The sequence below is a fragment of the Armigeres subalbatus genome, chromosome 3, assembly GCF_024139115.2.
Source record: "Armigeres subalbatus isolate Guangzhou_Male chromosome 3, GZ_Asu_2, whole genome shotgun sequence".
Classification (NCBI taxonomy): domain Eukaryota; kingdom Metazoa; phylum Arthropoda; class Insecta; order Diptera; family Culicidae; genus Armigeres; species Armigeres subalbatus.
This window is the reverse complement of record NC_085141.1, coordinates 120,801,414-120,823,684: the sequence shown is the minus strand read 5'-3', so window position 1 is coordinate 120,823,684 and position 22,271 is coordinate 120,801,414. Positions and strand designations below refer to the sequence as shown.

Below are 22,271 nucleotides of genomic sequence, written 5' to 3'. Positions count from 1 at the left end.
ACCATCGAACACGCTTTGCGCTTGAGGAACGAACGGGGAAGCTTGGAATCTGAAGTTCAGGGTGAGAGACTGACAAACAAGCTTATGCACGGGCCGTCGAACCATGGAAGTCGATTCAGTCAAAGCGAATGGTAAAAGAGAGCGAGAAAGAGTAAACAGAGACCCCCGACCGTCGAAGTCGTGCGGTTCTTCGTTCGGTTGGGTTGATTGCCAGAGAGAGTAGCAGCAGTGCGGAGGAACGAGGTTGATGATCATAGTTTTGTGGGTCTGTCAGCCAGTTTGTTGTCGATCGTTGCTATATGCGTTTGTGCGCGCCCAGTTCGTCCCCGTAGCTAGCCGTCCGCGTGGCCTGCCCGAAGCCTGCTCCTTCCGCGTAGCGTGTGCGTGTGCGTATTCAGTGGGGGTGCGAGGACCCGAACAAGGATTCAGGGGGTGGCAGCTAGAACGTATACCCCCCCCAGTTTGGAATTAAGTTTTGGGTGCGATCGATCGAAAAGCATTCACAAGATGCATGGAGAACCGTTTCGCAGCAGCTTGGAGTAACCCAGTTTTCCGTTGACCTACTTCGGAACCTGTTCAAGTGCGAGGTGCGACCCATAGAGAATGGGAATGCTGGAAGCGTTGGGTTGAGATTGACCTAGTGACGTGTGATTGATTGAAAGATACCGGAGGGTACGGTCTGATAATTTTGATAAGAGATATTGACCTCAGTGAGAAGTGAAGAAGTGCATAGTGAGTTGGCAAGCATTTCTGGAAAACGCAGCGAAGTTTTATAGGTCAATACAGAAGTTAGCAGGTGTTGATCAGTAGAATCAACACTCGAGTAACAGCAAGTAGAGCAAGAACTTGGATAATTTCCGAGTGGTGAAACGATTGATGAATGTTGAAAAAAAAGGTGTCAAGTCGCAGTAGTGGAAGAAAACTTGAAAACTATCTCACTCTAGTGGATTGACCTAGATTTAGTCGAACGAGTGGAGTCGAAGTCTCTCGGCTAGCACGAGGCAACGTCATCACGGCTGGATTAGTGGAAGCAGCGTTCGCCTTGATCGTGATTTTCCATTCATTGAGAGTTGCCGCGTCGAAGCGTGAGAGAAATTGAGAGAAGTGGAAGAAAGTTTTCGTGCTGCGTAGTGTGGAGTTGTGGTGGCCCAATAGGGTTGGCACGTTGCGTGTGAAATAATTTGAATTCGCTACCTTTCCGCAACGGCAATAGTGACACAAACCGAAGGTGTATCAAAACGAAGAACCCAATAACGACAGCGACAATAATAACAACAACAGAACCAGCAGTTTGTCGGTAATGCATTTATGAATGCAGATGACCCGGATATTAAAAATACTGAGACTACACGCTATTGTTGCGATTTGCATTTAATTGTGTCAAAGCAAACTGACGTGCTGCGCTTCCGTGGGGATATGTGTTAATTAGATTTGCGCGCAGAGTGCAAAGAAGAAAGGAATCAAAGAGGAAACGCCGATAGCCGTGAGAGCAGTAGTCAGTGAGTGAAAATAGAAAAAAAAATTGTACACGACCAGTGATCTAATTAAATACCGCACCTCGCAGCAGGAGTCTGTCTGCGATGCCAATGGTGAAATTGGAGAAAGAGAGTGAGAAGAATTAAAAATGTATTGAGGTGAACCTAATGAGAGCAAAACAACTAACCAGTGTGAACTGTGTGACAGCATTGATCTAGATCGAATGATGAGTTCAAAAAACAACCGAAAGTGAAAAGTGATAAATAGTGAAGCAATCAATGAAGTGTTGAAAACTGATGCAGAATCAATTTCAAAATTGAGAAATACTTTGTACATTACTAGGCCAGATTTGGACATCCCCGAAAAATATTTCTGTGGTTTCCCCAAATTATTGACGCCTATCTATACCTACCTGTTGGATCAACTCATTTCCGGCTAGTAGAGGATTCCTTTTCGGTTTTTCTTCTCTTAGTAGTACCAGTGAGTATCAGCTGATCAAATACGAACTAACATTCCCCTAGTGGAACGTTTTCAAAATTTACTAACACTTCCGCTTTTTCGCAACTAACCTTCGACTAACGAACCGGCTTGTATTTTACGCATCAAAATTTCGCAAGTACGTAAATGTTTTTCGGGGATGAAATCATTCGTAGTGAATGGAAACATTTGGACTGATTATCGGAATATCCCGGATGGCGAAGCGGCAGCGCTAAAGTGATTAAGGATTTTGACCTGACTCGTCATCGTCAGTCGACGCACCGAACCGCACCGCACCTGCTGGAACGGCTGATCGACGCAACGAATAGCCCGATAAGGTCGCCGAACCGAGTCGAACGACCGGCGACGACGGGTCGCCGGCAATCCCTGCCAGCTTAATTATGCAAGTATATTCTATCACCCTTCGTTCTGGGAGTCGTATAGTTGGGTTAGTTGTTTATAGAATTGACTTGACCTAATGGTTGTCATATAGCTCGCTTAATTTCTGCTCTTTGCGTTGGTGGAGGTGACAGTGAAGAGATTTCAATCGTTCACACAGAGAGCGAACGTGGAGAAAAAGTATTGAAAGGTGAAGAAAAGATTTACTGCCATGCGTGTTTGGTGACACTGCTAAGAGTAAATGAGCGAATAATGCAAATACGTTGCATAGCAAGGATGTAACTCCAGAAGAAATAAAGCGATTGAGTCAGTCACACAGCTTCACTAAATGATTTCTTGGAACTTAGTTTAACTTATATTTGCACCGCAATATGTCAAAGGTTGTTAATTCAGATTGCATTAAATGCTCAATCAAGAGATTTGAATGCACGATGAAAGCTCTAAGCGACGAACCTGCAATGCCGTAACTAGTTACAGTTTATATGGTTAAGAACTAAATTAAACTGAATTGAAGGTGAATTTCAAACGCTTAGATTTTCTATGGGCAACGAGATCATTTTTCTCAATCTATGAGGTAAAGATGTCTAGTGAATTATGGTGAAACACACCAAACTTGTGTTAATTATTCATAAGTGGATATTACTAATCACTTAAATTAAAAGTGCAGATCATCACAATTCAGGTAACGCTAAAAACAAAATGCTGCAGTAATGCCTGTGAGTATGATGACGACAAACAATTCTTACTTCAGTAAAACGTGCATACAAAACAAATCTTTTTATTCCTAATTTGATATAACGCATTTTACATATATAAATGGAGTTCATCTGTAAACACATATTATCGAAAAATTCATACTTATCCATATAAAAATAACCAATCAACCGTATTATGTGTTATTACCTGATTAATCCTTGCAAAAAATGATAGTGCGACAGAAATTCTTAATTTAAGTGTAAAACTAACTTTTATCTACAAACTTTACTTCATAATTTTTTGTCATGGATAATAACAACAATCATCTGAAAAATAATTTAAAAAAAAAATAAAGGTTTTTTTTGCGAAATTTTCAACTCGTTATTTTGCATTCTTGTTAGAAAATGTCGGTTATATGCTATAGCAGTTTCAGCTGTTATGGAAATATTCGAGAATTTCTCATTGATTACAAAAAATCGTTTTCCTGGAAATATCGAAGCACGCAAGCAAGGTAAATAGTTCTTATCATATTATGTACTGGGTAAAATATGAATCTTCAAGACAGGAGATCAGCAATTAATGCATGAAGTGGATTTTTTTCGCGAAACTCTTTGGAGCAGCCTTGAATAATTATATTGTCTCAGACCCTCAAACCATCGCAGCAATTGCCGACGCTCTCAGAGATGTGATCGAATTGCGCCCATTCGAAATTTCAGCAGACGTTGTAAAAAACGCTGTACGCAAATTGAAATCTTAATACTCTTCTGTGGGTCCCGATGGTATTCCAGCATGTGTATTAAGAAAAATGTGGTGATGATTTACCACTAACTGCTGATTTAATGCTTCATTGGCTCAACATAAATTACCTACGCTTTGGAAATATTCCAACATATTTCCTATTCACAAGAAAGTCCGACGTCGAGAACTATCGTGACATTACATCGATCTGCCCCAGTTCAAAAGTATTCGAGATATTAATAAATAATGCTTTATTTGCAAGCTGCCAGCGTTACATTTCTAACCAGCAACGTGTATTTTTCTCTAAACAATCGGTTTCAACGAATCTAGTTAATTTCCTGTCGGTGTGCCTACGCAGTATAGAATCTGTTGTTCAAGTCGACGATGTGTACACGGATCTCAAAGCAGCGTTTGATCGTGTCGACCATGGAATACTACTCGCTGGATAGGAAAAATTGGATATCCCGATCTCCCGATTTAGTTTTTTGGTTCAGGTTATACCTGTCCAATCGCACGCTTCGTGTCAAAATCGGATCCGAAGAATATTCCAATGCTCCCGGCGTGCCCCAAGGAAGCAATCTGGAATCTCTTCTATTCGAGCTATTTATCAACGATATAAACAGAATACTGCCTTCTGGATGCCGTTTATTCTACACGGATGATGTCAAGCCCTACATCAATGATCCCAAAACTGCGGCCCTCCAAGCTTTTACCAGCGGCCCGCGAAGGATTTCAGAGAAACCACTACATTGTTAAGCATTATACATGCAAAAGAAAAGCTTTTCATTGTGCCCATTTGTTCGTTGCATTCCAGTATTCTATCAAGTTCGCCATATATAAAGTTGAATCATCATGATTAATGAAATTTATCACTTCATAAATATTGTGTAGGTTAACAGCAAAATACTTCGATGTTATTGCCCAGGGCTATGAAATAGCAAATGTGTAACTTCATGTAAGAATAATGATGCCTTACACTTCTCCGTAGTAACGATGCTTTTATTCTTTAAAATAAATAAGGGCTCGGCGAAATTAAGCTGAAAATTTTCCGGATAAATTACTCCAGGAAACACGTTGACTAACAACTATCATGTTAACATAATTTTAGCTACGGAAAATATTGAACAAAATCAAGATTTTTTCCATTCTTGGATATTGATGGAGAGAAGGTTTCAGAAAACTCAATTGATAGGAAAGCCTGAAAGCAAGGTTCGGAATGCAGATTATACTCGATTTCTATTCAATTCTGCTGACATTTTCCCTGTCTTCAAAAACACTTTTCAAACATGCTGTAATTCCCTTTCATCGTAAAATAAAACTGATTGTTTTTGACTACACTAAGATTTGGGTGTTAAGCTTGACAATGGGCTCACATTCCGAGCACAATATTTCGATGATATTTCCAGAGCCAACAAGCAACTTGGGTTCATCTTTAAAATATCTGCAGAGTTTAGATATCTACACTGCCTGTGGTCCCTGTACTGGTCGCTAGTACGATCCATTCGGGAAACAAATGTTGTAGCCTGGTGTCCTTTTCAAGCTTATTGGATAACCAGAATTGAAGCAATACAGAAAAAAAATCGTTCGGTATGCTTTTCCTTTTCCTTTTTCTTCCGGTGAACGACCCATCCAATTTGCCACCTTACGGTGAACGTTGTCAACTTCTCGGATTATAAACCCTCGAACGACGACTTTTTATCGCGCAAGCTGAAAGGAGAAATCGATGCCCCGTCGGTTTCCTTCATCTTGGAGCACGAAGTGTAGAATATGGACAACATGGTACTATTAGATATATGTTCAATTTAACCTTTTTAACCTGTTTGGTTTTAATACATAGTTCGACCCAGTCCTTAAGACATCAACTCTGTTCAAGACGATGAGGTTTGTTCTTTATTTGAAACTAGTTGACCCGGCAGACGTTGTCCTGCATAGTAGGCGAAAATGCACGTTGCGAACTGCCCATGCGGAATTCCCATACGAATCTTAATTTTAGTTTTTCACGATTTTCTCAACTTTACTAATGATTTTCGATTGAGGAAATATCATATAAACCCGTCGGAAACTATAACGAATGTAACTGCTGAAGGAATGAATAAAATCCATCCAGCCGTTTTCGAGTTATGCGGATACGAACACAGACCATAGAAGAAGAAGATATTCCTTATCAATATTTCAAATGTTCATTAAGACCCCAAATTAGTCAGATAGAAAACTAATCAAATAAACAAATATATCAAATGGACTAAAGTTCACAGTTTCCGCTCAAATACGGAAATTTTTTAGTTGGGAATCAGTAACGAGCGGCATTTTTTTTCTGAAATTCTGTTTAAAAACATACTGTTGAGTTACGGAGGTGCCCGAAAAACTGCGTATACTCTGAACCCAAACATCATTCTTGAAACATAGGATCTGTCAATCATTATTTGATCTCCGTTTTGGATGACATGTGTTTTGACTTTCATTTACATCTGCATTCAATATCTTATCATAAATATTATCATACTTGAAACGAGTATAAATTAGTTCAGTACTGCCCTATTATGACAGTCATTTGTTCCATATAAATATTTTCTTGGGCAGATGATATCGCGCGTTCTCGAAAAATTGAAAAGAATCAGAGCGCTATTTGCCAAAGGTAGTTTACATTGCACAAACGATTTTCTCTATACATAGTTTATGTTTGTTGTTTTTTTTAATGGTTTGTCCACGGTTGTAATTAATTTTGTTGAAGAGTGAAATTTAAACTGCTAGTTTGATTTGTTATCCTGTTTGAATAAAGACTCAAAGGGTTAGGGACAAAAGGTCGAAAGACAAAAGGTCGAAAGGACAAAACGTCGAAAGACAAAACGTCGAAAGACAAAAGGTCGAAGGGACAAAAGGTCGAAAAGGACAAAACGTCGAACGGGACAAAACGTCGAATGGGACAAAAGGTCGAAAGAAACAAAAAAACAAGAAGGCGAAAGGGACAAAAAGTCGAAAGGCACAGAAGGTCGAATGGGACAAAAGGTCGAAAGGGACAAAAGGTCGAAAGGGACAAAAGGTCGAAAAGGACAAAAGATCGAAAGTGAAAAAAGGTCGATCAAGAACAAGTTGATAACAAGTTTTGTGTTTTCCAAAGGAATTTGTGAAATGCACTTAACTTCAAACAGAAATAACACACTTATATCATTAATCATAGTCCCTTTCGACGTTTTGTCTTTTCGACCTTTTGTCTTTTCGACCTTTTGTCATAGATTCGGCTCAAAAGTGCGCACCAATGAAATAAAATCACGTATCATATAGAAAGTTTCAAAAATTCGTATCGTGGTAAGTTGTGAAGAAAGTTTTTCTAAGTGGATAATTTCAATTTTCGCAATTTTCTGCAAGAAAATATTCAAAATCCGATGCTATTCTAAAATTCAAACCTCTGGCTGTCAGATGGACGAAGAACACGCTTGGAAATAAGAATGAGACGCTTCGCAATAATTATAAGAAAAACACGCAATAATTTTGTTACAATATGTGGCCAAAATAGAATTACGGAAACATATTGGAAATAAAACTGTTCAATTATGAGTTTTCTCCTAATAACTTTTGTTTTTTTTTTTGTTTTCTGAAGAATTGAAAAAAATGTATTACAATCACTACCCGATTGGATTAGAAACATACAGACAGCATTCTGTCTCCTTTTACTATACGTATTATTTATATCTGGAATCCATAAACTATAGGTATGGGATGAAAATGAGATGATTTTTATTCGCAGCTGTTCAAGCAACGACAAGTGCGGTCCAATTACGAATGACTTTCGTAAACAGGCGAGTGCAAATCAAGAATCAGTTGCCGACAGAATGAAGGTTTGGTTCAGTGTACGCTTCTGCGCTCCTGGCCGTGAGCCAAATATGTTATGTTGTATGATGCAAGATACTCCCTCTTCATTCTAGTCAATTTACGCTGTATTTCGTCAGTACCAGATACGACGTATGAAAGAGGGATTTCGCTCTAACTCAAACAAATGTTGGCCATTCATATGTGTTTCAATAAAATGTATTGGATTCGTAGACTTTGCGTCACTTTGCATACTTAGTTTTTCCAAAATTATTCACAAGTCTTCCCAAAATAATAATCAGTTGTTGTCAGTATCATTTTGAGCATAAATTCCTGTACAGAAACTCAAAGGTACAGCCCAATCGGGTTGTACGCAAAGGTGACGTTGAACTATGAAGCTTGTGCACATTCTATAGAATCGTTCGATAATTGTATCTCGATTAGAAGCATTGGTACATGCTACTTTTTGAACTTATTTTCTTACAGAACATCAAAACACAATGCTAAACATCCGATTGAACTTCATTGTTGACATTGGACTGGTATTAGTTATGTTTAAATTTAAATGATAATCGATTCCAAAATTTGAAAAGTTATCGCCGATGGCAACTTGCCTACTTTTCACGCCTGAGACGTTATCAAATGATAATTCCAATAGTTATCGTTTGAGAAAGATTCAGAACAACCCTGACTGATAGTGTAAAAATGTTGAGATCTCGGCGAAAAAAAAAATGAGTTTGCAGAATCCGGAGATGGCGAGATCTATTCGTCAGCCGATCTAGGATGTTTTCGGGTAGGAAACATTCCCGACACCCTGGGCGTAGTGTATCCATCAGAGCATTAGTGATTAGTTTTCATTTTCATTTAATCGTTGTCAAAAATAATTGATCGTTATTCATAATCTTCAATCATAGAGTTGAATGATTTAATCATAACAAATTTAATCATTCATTGCTAGCTTTATTCATTAACGCTCTGGTATCCATTGATTTAGCCACACAAGATACATACTAATGCAAAGGCGGGCAAAGAAAGCTTTCAATTAAAAACTTTAGAAATGCTAATAGATAACTAAGTTGAAAAGCAAGCCAAGTTAAAGTTGCAATGTAGTGCTGTGGAAGAAGAGGCTTGCGATGCACTTACGAGATTGACTGATTCACCGAAACCGATTGCTAAACTGTTAGCAAGTTTTTAGTAGTAAATAATTATTCATAAATAGTGTAACACAATTGAGTCGGTTTTTACGTGGAGGATATAGATCGAGCAAATTAAAACAACGTAAAAACCGCGTAAATCCCAAAATATGTCTGAAAAAATCCCGAAATTTGAGTAAAAAAAATCTCATAAAAACCGGTTCGTGTAAAAAACACCTTCAGTGTACATCGGGTATAAAGCGTTCACTCTTCCTTGATCGAATGGTTAATGAAATCTATTGATGAATGGCTGAGATATTATTGATCAAAGTCTATCATATATTTATGACGATTTTCGATTTTTTGCAATCATAAAGTGTACCCCAATATAAAAAAGATAGACGTAGTCCATCGTCAAAAATGTGGCAATATTGGATCATGAATAAACTTGGGCGTAGACGAAATCAGGGGCATTAGTCATATTTTCCATTACTTTGAAAATATTACCTCCTTAGGTGAAGCCATGGCACTTTTCATATTTTTAAAAACGAGTACTGTAGAAAGTAAAGGCTGCTGTTCTCGATTATTTAATAATTTTTAACTTGTTTCTTCAATCTGTTTCGTAATGTTTTTTGATTTTCCAATTTGGGGTAATTTCGATCATTTGTTCGTCGTAGGTGCTGTTGAAGCCCAACAGTGCAGCATGTGAGTTGCAGGAAATCAGGATGAAAAAATCCGGGTAAAATGGACATAGTGTGTGGATTGAAACCTTATGACCCTGGGATTTCTTGCTGTCCTGGAAGGGGACTAGCCAAGACCCCAAGCTGCTGGTATGACCAACGGCAGCTTCCGGGGTGGACGCAGAAGGCTCCCAAGGCGTGTGAGCAAGGGGACCATAGAAATTTATTACGCTATCAAAGCGGGCGATGATTTACACTGTTGGTCGGTGGTGGTCTAAATTGAACATCCGCGGGAGTTAGACGTCACACCGAAAGCACTGGCAATACGGATATCGACAGGAGGCTGGACTTGGCGATTCTTGACACTGCAAGTTCGAAATTCTTATTGGTTTTCCTCAACGAGTATGGCTGAACCGCAGGATCGGAAGGGCCAATAGTTGATAAGATGGCAGTCGCAAGTTCACCTCACTTTGTGGCAGTCACCAATCGGATGTTTGATATAGCGGGAGAACGGGAACCGTTAGCGACGTCGCTCGACAGAGTGTCGGGCAGAAGTGAGTAGATTTCGGTGCTCTCTAGGAAGACCTGTGGTTGGGAATAACCGATTTTATGCCAAGCAGGATAAGAAAACTTGCAAAGTTTTAGATCCAAAACTTCCGGGTTACCTAATCACTTCCAATTTGGTTGTGTGTCGTCTACAAGATGATCGTCGTTTTTCCCTTGTTTTTTCGTTTTCTCTCTCTTTTCTTTACAATCGTTTTCCTAAATTAACACACCAGTCGTGCAGCAAGTAAATGTTCGGTTCAGTGAAACTGAAATGTTAAGAAATTAAGCTTAAAACAATTAATTTAGTTGATGAATTATATGCATAGGCTAACCATCTATAAAACGTGCTTCTTCAAATGAAAATGATGGATAATAATTGATCAATAAAAATAACATAAAAATACCGTTGTTTTGAACAAATGTATGTACTCATATGGTCCATATTACCCACACCATATGGTGTCCGTTTTAGCCCAAAATCCCATTTCTCGAAATACATATTCTCAAAAAATAAATAAAATAAAAACGATCTCAAATATTCCAATATTATATTTGCTTCGTGTGTTTTTTTCACAGCTTACTGCAACCTGAAAAACAATTTTGTTCTTTTCGAAATTTGGTGATAGAACGAATGCAAGGATAGGCAAAAGTTGTTAAGTCCAAATAAAAATACTTAATTATAACAGAAAATAATAATTTATTTATTTCTTGAAAATTATCTTTGATCAATGCAACCCCGATGTTCAAAGTTTCCTCGGATTACGGTACCTGATAACTTTTCCTTAAAACCACAAATGCTCATTATTGACGAAATTTATTCGTACAATAACGATAATTCAAACTACGGACAAAATTAGTTCAAATCCTATTCACGGTTACGTATGAGAAGCTAGTGGTAGGTAGAGGTAGGTTACGCCTGAAACTAACTGGGTGACTTGATACTTTGAATTGCACTGATTAAAGCAGAACACGTTAGTATATACTAACTCACATACTTATTTGTTTCTAGAAAGTTGACTATGAATCGATTACATCAATGTATGTCCAATTAGTCCTACAAAGGGTTTTAGAGTTCGCCCTATCGAGCCAGCAATTTTTGGATTTTGTGTGTTCACGGAATTTGTATTAAACAATAATTATGAATATCATTAATAAAAAAACATAGATTTTTTAACGCAATTGAAAAACGCCCACCTCTATGAACATTAAAGTTGCTCCGCCTCACATTGATGGAATATTCCTGTGTCAAAGAAGCGTGACTTGGGAAAATCTTCAGACTGTATTTGTCGATTACACTTGATATTCTAATGAGACTTCACTAGCTACGAATTCATATTTTTTTAATATTCATGGAAAATACGTGACAGCAGAATAGAACTGCTATCGACAACGTGGCCATGCCTACTCAGATCTATATTCGATCGTGCTCGAAAAATGAGTTAGTTTTTGAAACTCAATATTCTTGCTTGGACTTTTAAGATCACTTTCAATACAAAACAATGCTGCCGTTATCTGGCTAAGTGATGTATACGCCATTTTCCACAAAATGATGTTAACAAGTTGTACTCATCGAGTTATTTGGCAGAAAACGAGTATGTTCTCATTTGACGCATACGTCACTGTTTCAGATTATGGCAGAATGGGATAGCATCGTTATTAAATATATCGAGGAAATCTGGAAAGATCATCAGGGAGGTCAAACCAGAACTAATAAAAAGCAATTAATGGCTTTGCACTGAAAATGTATACACGGTACGTTGTGCCCTGCACATATTTGTGATCAAAATATGGACTTTCAAAAAAATTGGAATAAGTCTTCCTCTAAAAACTTCCAAAAGACAAAATTTGGACATGTTAAAAAATCGGACCATCATTGTATCTTAAGCATAGGATAGTTCGCCAAAAGTATTGTTAAACGTACGTGCATTTCTTATGGGTGTTCAACAAGAGGCAAGAATTTTAGCAGTTCATCGTTTGACGATTTCCCCTCATTGTTTATGGAAATAATATTTTTCAATTAAAATTGTGCATCAATCAGAAGCCTAATTGCGTTCATTTTCATAGATTAGAAGGCAACAATAGTGCAAAATTTGAATTACACATTCTACATACATAAGTATTGAGAATGCGTATATAACTATTTTGAACGCCTTTTCAGACTACGAGCTCTTTCACTTGATCTTGATGTCAAAGTTCACAAATCTTATTGCGCATAGTTGACTATTATGTCAAGCTATAAGGCTTGAAACCTGAACGGACTGTAAGCATAATGTAAGTACACATGTTCCATTTAGCTTACTGTAACTCATATATGACCAGATTGACTCTCAAATAAGTTGCTGCACATATTTTTGTCTGACTTGTGCTGCTCGGGATTATTACTTTCATCACATTTTAGAAAACCAAGAATGTTTAATCGTATAATCCCATGGGTAAGAAATTGTGACAAACTATATCCTATTTACAATTTTATTTGGGTCTTCTTTATCATCATTCAATAACCTTTGAAACTACAGATGCTCATTTTTGATGAAATTTATTCGTTCAACAATAATTCAAATCATGGCAGACAAATTAGCTCAAAAGTCTATTCACGGTAGCTTATGAGGAGCTAGTGATAGATAGAAGTGGGAGACTAACCAGGTGACTAAATATTTTGCACTGCTCTGGTTAAAGCAGAACTCGTCATCTCTTAACTCACATTCTATTTTGTTTCTAAAAAGTTGACGAAGAATGGTTTAGACCGATGTCCGATTATTCCTACAAACGTTATTGGTAAAAAGCAGAGGCCTACACTATCAATATCAATCAAGTCACCGTTGGAATTTCAAGGTTTTAAGGTTTTTGGAATTAGATTTTAACAAGAGTTATGAATAATATTATTTTCAAAATTCAAGATAAATGAACGTTATTGGAAGAAGTCCACTCAATGTCCATGAAGATTGAACTTACTTATATCGATTCATACCCACATTTATTGTAGGATGTCCTCAGTTATGGGGTTGAGGAGTATCCGATACGATTTGTGTTATATTGAAGCTGCTAAACGAAAGCTTGACAGAAAAATGGGAAAAAAATTATTGACGTTTGGTGCGATTTTTGCAGAATCCAGGCCATCGTGATCAAAAAATGAGTGAATTTTAAAAGCGCAGTTTAAGTTTGAAAAATTAGTTTTTTGCTATAATTTTTAAGATTTTGGTTCTAGATCATTGCCTATAAGAAACAATTGAACAGTACCGCATGCAACTGGTTGCAATAAATCGGTTAAGGCTAAATGATCATAAAATAAGTAAGTTTTTAGTTATGGATAAATGCCTTAAAACCGAGTTTTTTTAAATGCATTCTTTGAATAAAAAATATGTTGGAGATTTTGCGTCGAATGCAATTTGTTGCAACAAAACGGTTGAAGATAAGTGCCTGAAAAACTTTTCACTCGATTTTGTCCAGTGGAAATATATTTTAACCATAACGTCTGAGCCCATAGTCCGGCCAATTTTTAGTAGGAAACAATGAGACATGGAAATTGTGCACTACTCCATTTAAATCGACTCGAGTCAAGTACGAGACACTGAAGACGGCCTTACAGTTGAGGTCGAAATCAAGGATGTTATCGATCATTTAGGAATTCGCGTTCGATCATTTAGTAGTTTGTCAATAACTCATTACAGAAGCTGAATTTCAAAATGTGTTGTATGGTGGTCTTCTAGTGCGAATGTTTTCTACAGCTCTGCCTAATGAATTAGTGACCGAAGAATGAGTGAGATTTTTGCAAACGCAAGCACACACGCGCATACACAGACATCACCTGAATTCGTCGAGCTAAGTCGGCTGGTCTTCGGGCCTTCTATAAAAAAAGTTCGTTTTTGTAGCGAACATAAGGCCTATACGTAAAATGAAAATAATCTTTTTTGTCTTTATTAGGGAAACTTTCAGCCCAAGGCTGGCTCGTCTCCGAAGAAATCTTATTTTTAGTTGAATTTCGAACAAATAGTCAATCAGAAGCCTAAATGCATTCATTTTTGATAGAATGGAAACCAAGAATTATAGTACATACCATACAAATTACATATGTTCCAAAATCTGAACAAAATTCACAGTATCTTCCAAAATATTGAGAATAGAATTAACACTATGTTAAGGGGTAGGGTCGTTTGGACGAAATCCATTCGGTGGAAAGCCATTTGGCCGAAGACACTGAAGACGGCCTTACAGTTGAGGTCGCAAGGATGTTATCGATCATTTAGGAATTCGCGTTCGATCATTTAGTAGTTTGTCAATAACTCATTACAGAAGCTGAATTTCAAAATGTGTTGTATGGTGGTCTTCTAGTGCGAATGTTTTCTACAGCTCTGCCTAATGGTTCGTTGTTAGAATTCAACTAATAACGGAGTTATAGCGCTAGTTACAGTAACTTAAACTAAATGATTGGAATTTTGTTATCATTTAGTCTAAGTTACTGAAACTATAGTTATAACTCCGTTACTAGTGGAATTCAAACAACGAACCATGAAGCAGAGTTGCAGAAAAACCTTCGCACTAGAAGTCCACCATACAACACATTTTGAAATTCAGCTTCTAGAATGAGTTATTGACAAACTACTAAATGATCGAACGCGAATTACTAAATGATCGATAACATCCCTGCGAAATATGTATCTGTAAAGATTACAACGTGGTGGAATTAAATGGAATAGTACCAAACTCGTTGTCTGACGAATGAGACAGGATTACCTGTCGGATGCAACTTTTTTTGTGCAAATCGGCAACAGATCAGTACCGAAAAAATGGGTCAGAATTTCTAACGTATTTTTCGTGTAAAAGAATGTATTTTTCCATAATTTCGGAGCTCATAGTCCGATCTGCTCAATTTTCCAGAGAAAATAATGGGACAAGATTCCGCGGCGAATGTAACTTGTGGTGAACAAATCGGTTAAGAATAAGTGATCGGAAAACGATTAAGTTTTTGCACGAACTTTGCTTATGAAAAATTATATTTTGGCCATAACTTTTGAGCCCATAGTGCGATCGGGCCGATTTTTGAGGAAGTAATGTGACAGGATTTCCCGTCGAATGCAATTTATTGCAAGTAAATCAAAGAATTAGTGACCGAAGAATGAGTGAGATTTTTGCAAACGCAAGCACACACGCACATACACAGACATCACCTGAATTCGTCGAGCTAAGTCGGCTGGTCTTCGGGCCTTCTATAAAAAAAAATTTGTTTTTGTAGCGAACATAAGGCCTATACGTTAAATGAAAATAATCTTTTTTTGTCTTTATTAGGGAAACTTTCAGCCCAAGGCTGGCTCGTCTCCGAAGAAATCTTATTTTTAGTTGAATTTCGAACAAATAGTCAATCAGAAGCCTAAATGCATTCATTTTTGATAGAATGGAAACCAAGAATTATAGTACATACCATACAAATTACATATGTTCCAAAATCTGAACAAAATTCACAGTATCTTCCAAAATATTGAGAATAGAACTAACACTATGTTAAGGGGTAGGGTCGTTTGGACGAAATCCATTCGGTGGAAAGCCATTTGGCCGAATGTCATTAGGCGAAATAAATAGGTCTAAGCCCATCTGGCCAAAAGTCATTTGGCCGAACGGGTCATACGACCGAATAGGTAATTTGGCAGAATAAGTCATTTGCCCGAATAGGTCATTTGGGCGAATTAGTTTTTTGTCCGAATAGGCCCTTTGGCCGCCCTAGTAACATTTTTAGTTTTATAGCGGTCTTTAAAGCCATGATTTGTTCTACATGACTCCTATAAAACCAGAATGTTACTGGGGCGAATAAGTAATTTGGCCGAATAGGTCATTTGGCCGGACAAGGCATTTGGCCGAATGTGTTATTTGGCCAAATAGGTTATTTGGCGCCTCTCTTCTTATTTCTCAATCATCATTTCTCACTACTCTCTACAAAAGTGGGAAATAAGAAGTTAGAAATGATGAATGAGAAGAGAAGCGTTTCCTTTTTCATAGAGGAAATTGAGAAATGAGAAAAGAGACGTCTCACTTCTAACTTCTCACTAATAATTTCATTCTTCTCACTGTGATAATTGAGTAGTTCGAACCAAGAAGTGAGACGTCTGTTTTCTCACTTCGCAATTATCATTTCTCACTTTTCACTGTGAAAAGTGAGAAGTGAGTAATAAGACATCTTACTTCTCACTGTAAAAAAATAGTAGTGCGAAATAAGAAGTGAGACGTGACACTACTCACTTCTCACTTTTCACAGTGAGAAGTGAGAAATAAGCAGTGCGCAGTCAGACATCTTTTTTCTCATTTCGCACTAATCATTTCTCACTTCTCACTGTGAAAAGTTAGAAGTGCGAAGTGAGATGTTTCATTACTTATTTCGCACTTCTCACTTTTCACAGTGAGGAGTGAGAAGTGAGCCGTCACACTTCTCACTAATCATTTCTCACTTGTCACTGTGAAAAATGGAAAGAGTGAAATAAAAAGGAAGTCAAATGACCTATTTGGCCAAATAACATATTTGGCCGAATGACTTGTTCGGCCAAATGACCTGTTCGGCCAAATTACCTATTCGGCGAAATGACCTATTCGGCTAGATTGGTTTCGGCCTAATGGTTTGTTCAGCCTAGTGCCATTCGGCCAAATGGTTTTCGGCCGAATGGGGTTCGGCCAAACGCCATTTTGAGATCCTTTTCCGACTACAAGTTTTATCAGGATGAAGCTATGATGGAGCATCCTGCCCAAGTTGTCGTTTAACATTCTATCAAGTTACAAATCTCGTAATCTATAAAGACTATGAGCATTATTATTACTTTCATCATTTTGTTAAAACCCAAGACTTTTTAAACTACACCCTATTTAAATTATTATTTGAGTCTTCTTTACCATCATCGGATAATAGTAAAAGTGTGGAAAATTGGATTACCTGAAAACTTTCTCTTAAAGCAACAAATGTTCATCATATTGATAATATTCACATTTCAAAAAAGTGGGGATATTTCGTTACTGGAAAACACAACTATTTGACTCCGCCCCCAAGAAATTTGGTGACAGTACAACTTGCCCACAGACGGTCCGACTTTACTCCAACCGAACCAAATCTACTGGGGCGGAGTAAAAGTACGACATGTCGGAGCGTGTATGTCCTTAGGGAAGAACGCACCACGCGTCGGAGAATCAGAATTCTGGTATGAACAGTGCGTGGAGACGCGTGGTACATTGTATGTATTTTTCGATCTTTCTGAGTCGCAAATTGGCATTAGCTTTACCACTCCAAGTCCCAAGTCTTTACTAGTCAAGTCCCATCCACAGCGCACATGGTGATGAGACACTGGGAAATGAAATCGGCACCACCACCGAAGACGCCGCGTCACGCCCTGAATGCGGTTGATGGGATTCATCTCGGTACTCGTTCACGGTGGTGGTCGTCTAGTTTGTCCGATGCGAGAGCGAGCTTTCGTTGTTGAAGAAATGGGGTCAACAAATGTACACGTACAAAATCTCCTCCCTGGAACTGAGGCTTGTCGAAGTGGAGTTGTGTGGATGATATTTTATATTTTCTAATGATGATTTTAGGGAATTGGAATTGTTTTTTTTTTCGTGATACTTGCATAATTTAGTATCTAACAAAGTGGCACTCATAGAAACAGTTTATATTTCTTATTATTTTCCCAAGCTCGGCATTTCTAGTGGTAAATAGTAGAATTAAATCGTTCATCATTCATAGTGATTGCATTCAACTTAAGAATGATAAATTTGATAAAAAAAAGTTTTTAAGTCCAGAGATGGAGTTTGCATAAATTTTCATCTTAGGAATAAAAATTGGGTTGAAATTTTAACTACGACTGTTCTTATTATTGTGTATTGATTAATTTGCTTCTACCCTTACCTGTGCAATATTTTTTTATCTCTTTCAATTACGCAAACAGCCTTTTGATAGCATGAAAAGACATCACCATTGGCAAAGTGGATTCAAGATTTTTTTTTTACAATGAAACACTGTTTCATTTTTAGATGTTCTAATTGACGGTCTTCATATGATTCTGCTCTATGCGTTTTCTGTACTCTCTGTTGAATGGAATTTTAACTTGATGCTTCTTCATGTATCCTTATCTTTAAACGTGCGATAGTCTCATTGGCCTCTAGTCCGCAACAAAAGAAACTTTCCAAAATGTTTTAAAATAGTAACCCTATTCGAGGTCGTAGCATTGCATCATGTAATCTTTGACATAAACAATATAAATAACTAATAAATACATGTGCAGTGGCCTTTTCTGAATCAGCGGTCAATTCAAAATTTCACAACCATCCCAAATCTCAGAGTAATACTTCCATCGATAACGATCCTCGTGTCACTGCTGCATAATGCATTAAGATGCGATTGACCTTACCAAGTCAATGTCGGCGCTCACATCCGATTCGAGATTCGTGGTGCAAGTTGAAGGTCTCGTCTCGTCAACGGATGAAACTCAACCCATTAGTATCGAACCGAACCAGCATAACTGCATTTTAAATGGATACACTCCGTCGTGCGTCGGTGGCGTTTTGGTTGAGCGAGCATCGTACATAAATTTAAACACCGATGCTTCCAACGGCACACGAACGGGGTGCGGACGAGACTCGGAGAACCATCTTCTCTATTTCCCAACAACACCTTCGAATAAGCGAGAGCTGTGCCTGCGCGATCCGCTAGGTAGGTAGGTGCGGCTGAGTGGCGGCAGTCGGTGGTCAGCCGGACGACTTCGGCCTACCTTTCTGGTAGAAACCGTCTGGGGAAGGACCGTGGGTACATGAATAGTTTGTTCATTCGATTGACTGGCTCCGGTGCACCGGTTGTAGACGCAGTACCGCAAATAGATGGATGGTTCAGGATACTACAAAATTCGATCTCTTGAAGGTCTCTTCTTTTTCAAGGCATTCTGCAAGCTTATTGCTGATGGTAATTAGCCTAAAGCCAAATCTAAATTTAGTATTATAGATGCTCTACTTATTAATTAAGAACTTCGCTGCCAACCAAATTCATGATTTTTTATTTCGCGGCAAGTATAGGGGCTCCGAGAATTTGAGAAAATTTCAACATCGACTTCGGCAACTGATTTAAATATGTTTATGATTTGAATAATCTCTAATCTGCTAGGGACCTTTTCTGAAGACTAAAGAGCCACGCACAATAGCTACGTTTGTGTACATTGTGGCAGTTTTTGCAACTGTCAAAACGCATACGCAAACGTATCTAATGTGCGGGGTTGTCAATAATGAAATTACTTCGCACTTCGAGGGGTTATTACGGAAATCGTACTGGTCTTTGACAAGTGAAAACATATTTTATTTATACGGGCTTTATGGACAAGCCTCCCGGAATCCAAAACAAAATTCGTTTTGTCCCTTAAATTAATTTTTCAATCAGTTTATCAGCAAACGCCAAGTGCTTTGACTACATCATGTAGATTACAGTTTAAGGTTAAAAGTCACTCAACGAATAAAACAATGGTGCATTTCGCGCCACCTTTCCAACAAACTCCAATGACCGACGATCATGGCGACCATGTGCGTCTCACAGTCTATACTGTGCCGTTTGTTGGCGGTTTTTCTCCGCACTGAATCGTCTTCTTCTTATGAGCAGCAGAGGAACTCTGACGTTGGCTGGGGAGGTGAAGCCATACACATTTTGCCGTTATAGTCGTATTTCACAGCCGCAGAGTCGTCGCTGGTCATGATCATGACCACCGTTGTTGGTTGCATTGCCGCCGCCTTCGGTGATCATTCACGGTCAGAAAAATATCGAACATGATCTTTTCGCTGTTTTATTTCCATGCGGCTCGGATGATGTGGGGGCTTGGTTGGGCGATAAAGATGATAACGTGGTTTGGGCGCGGAAGGTTTGAAAAAAAAAATGGAATGCTTGAAAAGGTGAGCGGTGAAATAGGTCGAAGGGTGTCAATTTCCGAACGGACACTAATGGACATGGGTCTGAATAAATGAGACGATTGACCTTTTAATTTGGTATTCAGATTCTATCGATGACTGCTTATTGAATTTTATTGATTCTCGTTGTGGTCATGACTTGATGCTTCATTGTTTTTTGAAGACTTGTGATGAACGGAGAGCATTATACAAATGTGATGATTTGATGGGTTTGGACGATGATAAATTTACAACGGTTTGAGAAGGTTGCTAATAGTTCAAATAGATTTATGTCATCTATTAAAGAGCCAAAAGGTTAAGTTCTCGTTGGCAAGTAAGGGTGCTATGGAATTATTCTTAAAAATATCAAAATAGAAAACAGTGACCTCCCTCACTTGTACATAACTTGCGACTGACATTTTGATTGATCATTATCTTCTTTCGATGAGGTCAATCTATATGTAGTTCACAAATTTCAAACTAAGAAGATCCATGAGACTCACGAACATGAGACCTTAAGTTTCTGAGGTTATGTGAATGTTATATAGTTACATTTAGTTTTCTATGTTATTCCCATTATTTTTAATAGTTGTGGTCACAATATTTCTTCAGCATTGTTTTTTTTTTTAATTTTACGGAATTAGAGCATAGCATAGTTTCGTTTCGATAAATTCCATAAGTTTTGCCAGTAAAATTAGCTTCTAGCGAAATGGAACGATTTTCCGCGGAATTTCAAAATATTTTTTAACCAATTCCAAACTTTATATAATAAAAAAAATCGTCGAAGTCGCTGATTAAAATCTTAAAGGCTGTATACAATACACGACATCGTAAAAATATTTTCCCGATAAGACACCGGTTCAAAGTCATTTTAACTATATTATAATGATAGCTTGTTGAAATTATGCAATTTGGTGCTGAAAAAAAGGTGAACGAGTCTGATTCAAATACGGTACCAGCACGGAATTTAGATCACTTGCCAAATAACGGACTAGGAGAATCCGTCCAGCCTTTAACAATTTTAAGCCAGTAGCAATTATATTACTACCAACAAATTATATGTTTTTCTGTTTATTAACAAGAGCTCTACTTGTATTGGCTACATTTGCTACCTAGTAACACTCTAGATGCATGTGACCCATAAAAATTTAAAATGTCAATTCAATAACAGTTTTTTTACGAGCGGATCGCAAGTTTCGAGTGGAGGAGGATTTTCAGTTGCAATTCGTTAAAAAAACGACAAAGATATATTATTCCATTGGTATCAATTATTTTGAATCTTCTGTGTTAGATTATGGCGTGATTGGCGTGAATAATGATTTACTTTTCTTGTATATTTGGTTTTTGGATTTTTGACAAAATTTCGTTTTTACCAAAAGTTTCCCTTTGGAAACAAAATGGCAAAAAAAAAATTCCGACTAGGATTCTTCACTAGAAAATGTAACATACCTTGTTTTGATTTGTATCACATAATTTTTTTCAATCTTTATTAGAATATAATAATTATAAAGTTCATCACGTAAAACCTAAACAACAACAAAAATAAATTAAAGATTTTTGTTTAGGTTTTCGAACATACATCCTATTCTCAAAGCACTCACGGGTACATTACAGTCAAAGCGATACTATTGTCCTGCATGATGCAATCGTTGTATTTAGCCTCAGCAATATTTTATCTAGTACTACAGACCCCATTCGATTTTGACAAAACGTTCGGAACATTTATATTGCCAAAATCGAGTGGTACTTCATGATACTGACGCTAGACACACTGTGACCCTTTTTAAGCGAGTTTTGAAATCTTATCGTTTACACTAAAAACAAATTTACGCGTTTTTTTTTTATTTTCGTCGGTTTCGGGGTCTAACCAATTTCTTTTACGAAAATTCTGATATGTAGGCGCTTATATTTAAAAAAAAAAACGCGATTTTTTCCCAATTTTTTTACCGTGGATTTAGGGGTCTAACCAATGTTGTTTACGAGGATTCCGATATTTACGTGGTTTATAAGCAATATCGAAATTTTAAAAAATGTGTGTTGCCAAAATCGGATGATTGTTGCCAAAAATGTAACCAAAACCAAATGTTGCCAAAATCGAATGGGGTCTGTATATGAATCATTTGTTTGAGAAACTGCATAAGTCCATTTTACACTATTTTGAGAAAACAACAAAAAACTGTTTTTTAACAAATTTGCACCGAATCTTTCGATTTCTTTGATACAGATCAATATTTTTTGGCAAAACTCAACACCCTGGGGCACTTTAAGTGCAAAACATGTAAGCAGTACTCCACAATTGCTCTTCAAAGTACGTGGACATATGTAGTTTCTCAAACAAACGAAAAAAATTTCATACATTCCTGAACAAAAAATTTTTTTTTCGTGTTTTTTGCCAGAATATGTATTTTTGGACGAGGATTCAGAATATATA

The 22,271-nt window shown here is 37.5% G+C and overlaps 1 protein-coding gene across 1 annotated transcript in view; it reads left to right on the top strand.

Annotated features, from left to right (window-relative positions):
* The first annotated feature begins 248 nt into the window (after positions 1 to 248).
* Positions 249 to 22,271, top strand: part of LOC134225748 (ichor) — a 295,162-nt gene continuing 273,139 nt past the window's right edge. The window contains exon 1 of the mRNA XM_062706091.1: positions 249 to 1,956. The gene's annotated coding sequence lies outside the window, so the exon portion shown is untranslated. The remainder of the gene's footprint in view (positions 1,957 to 22,271) is intronic.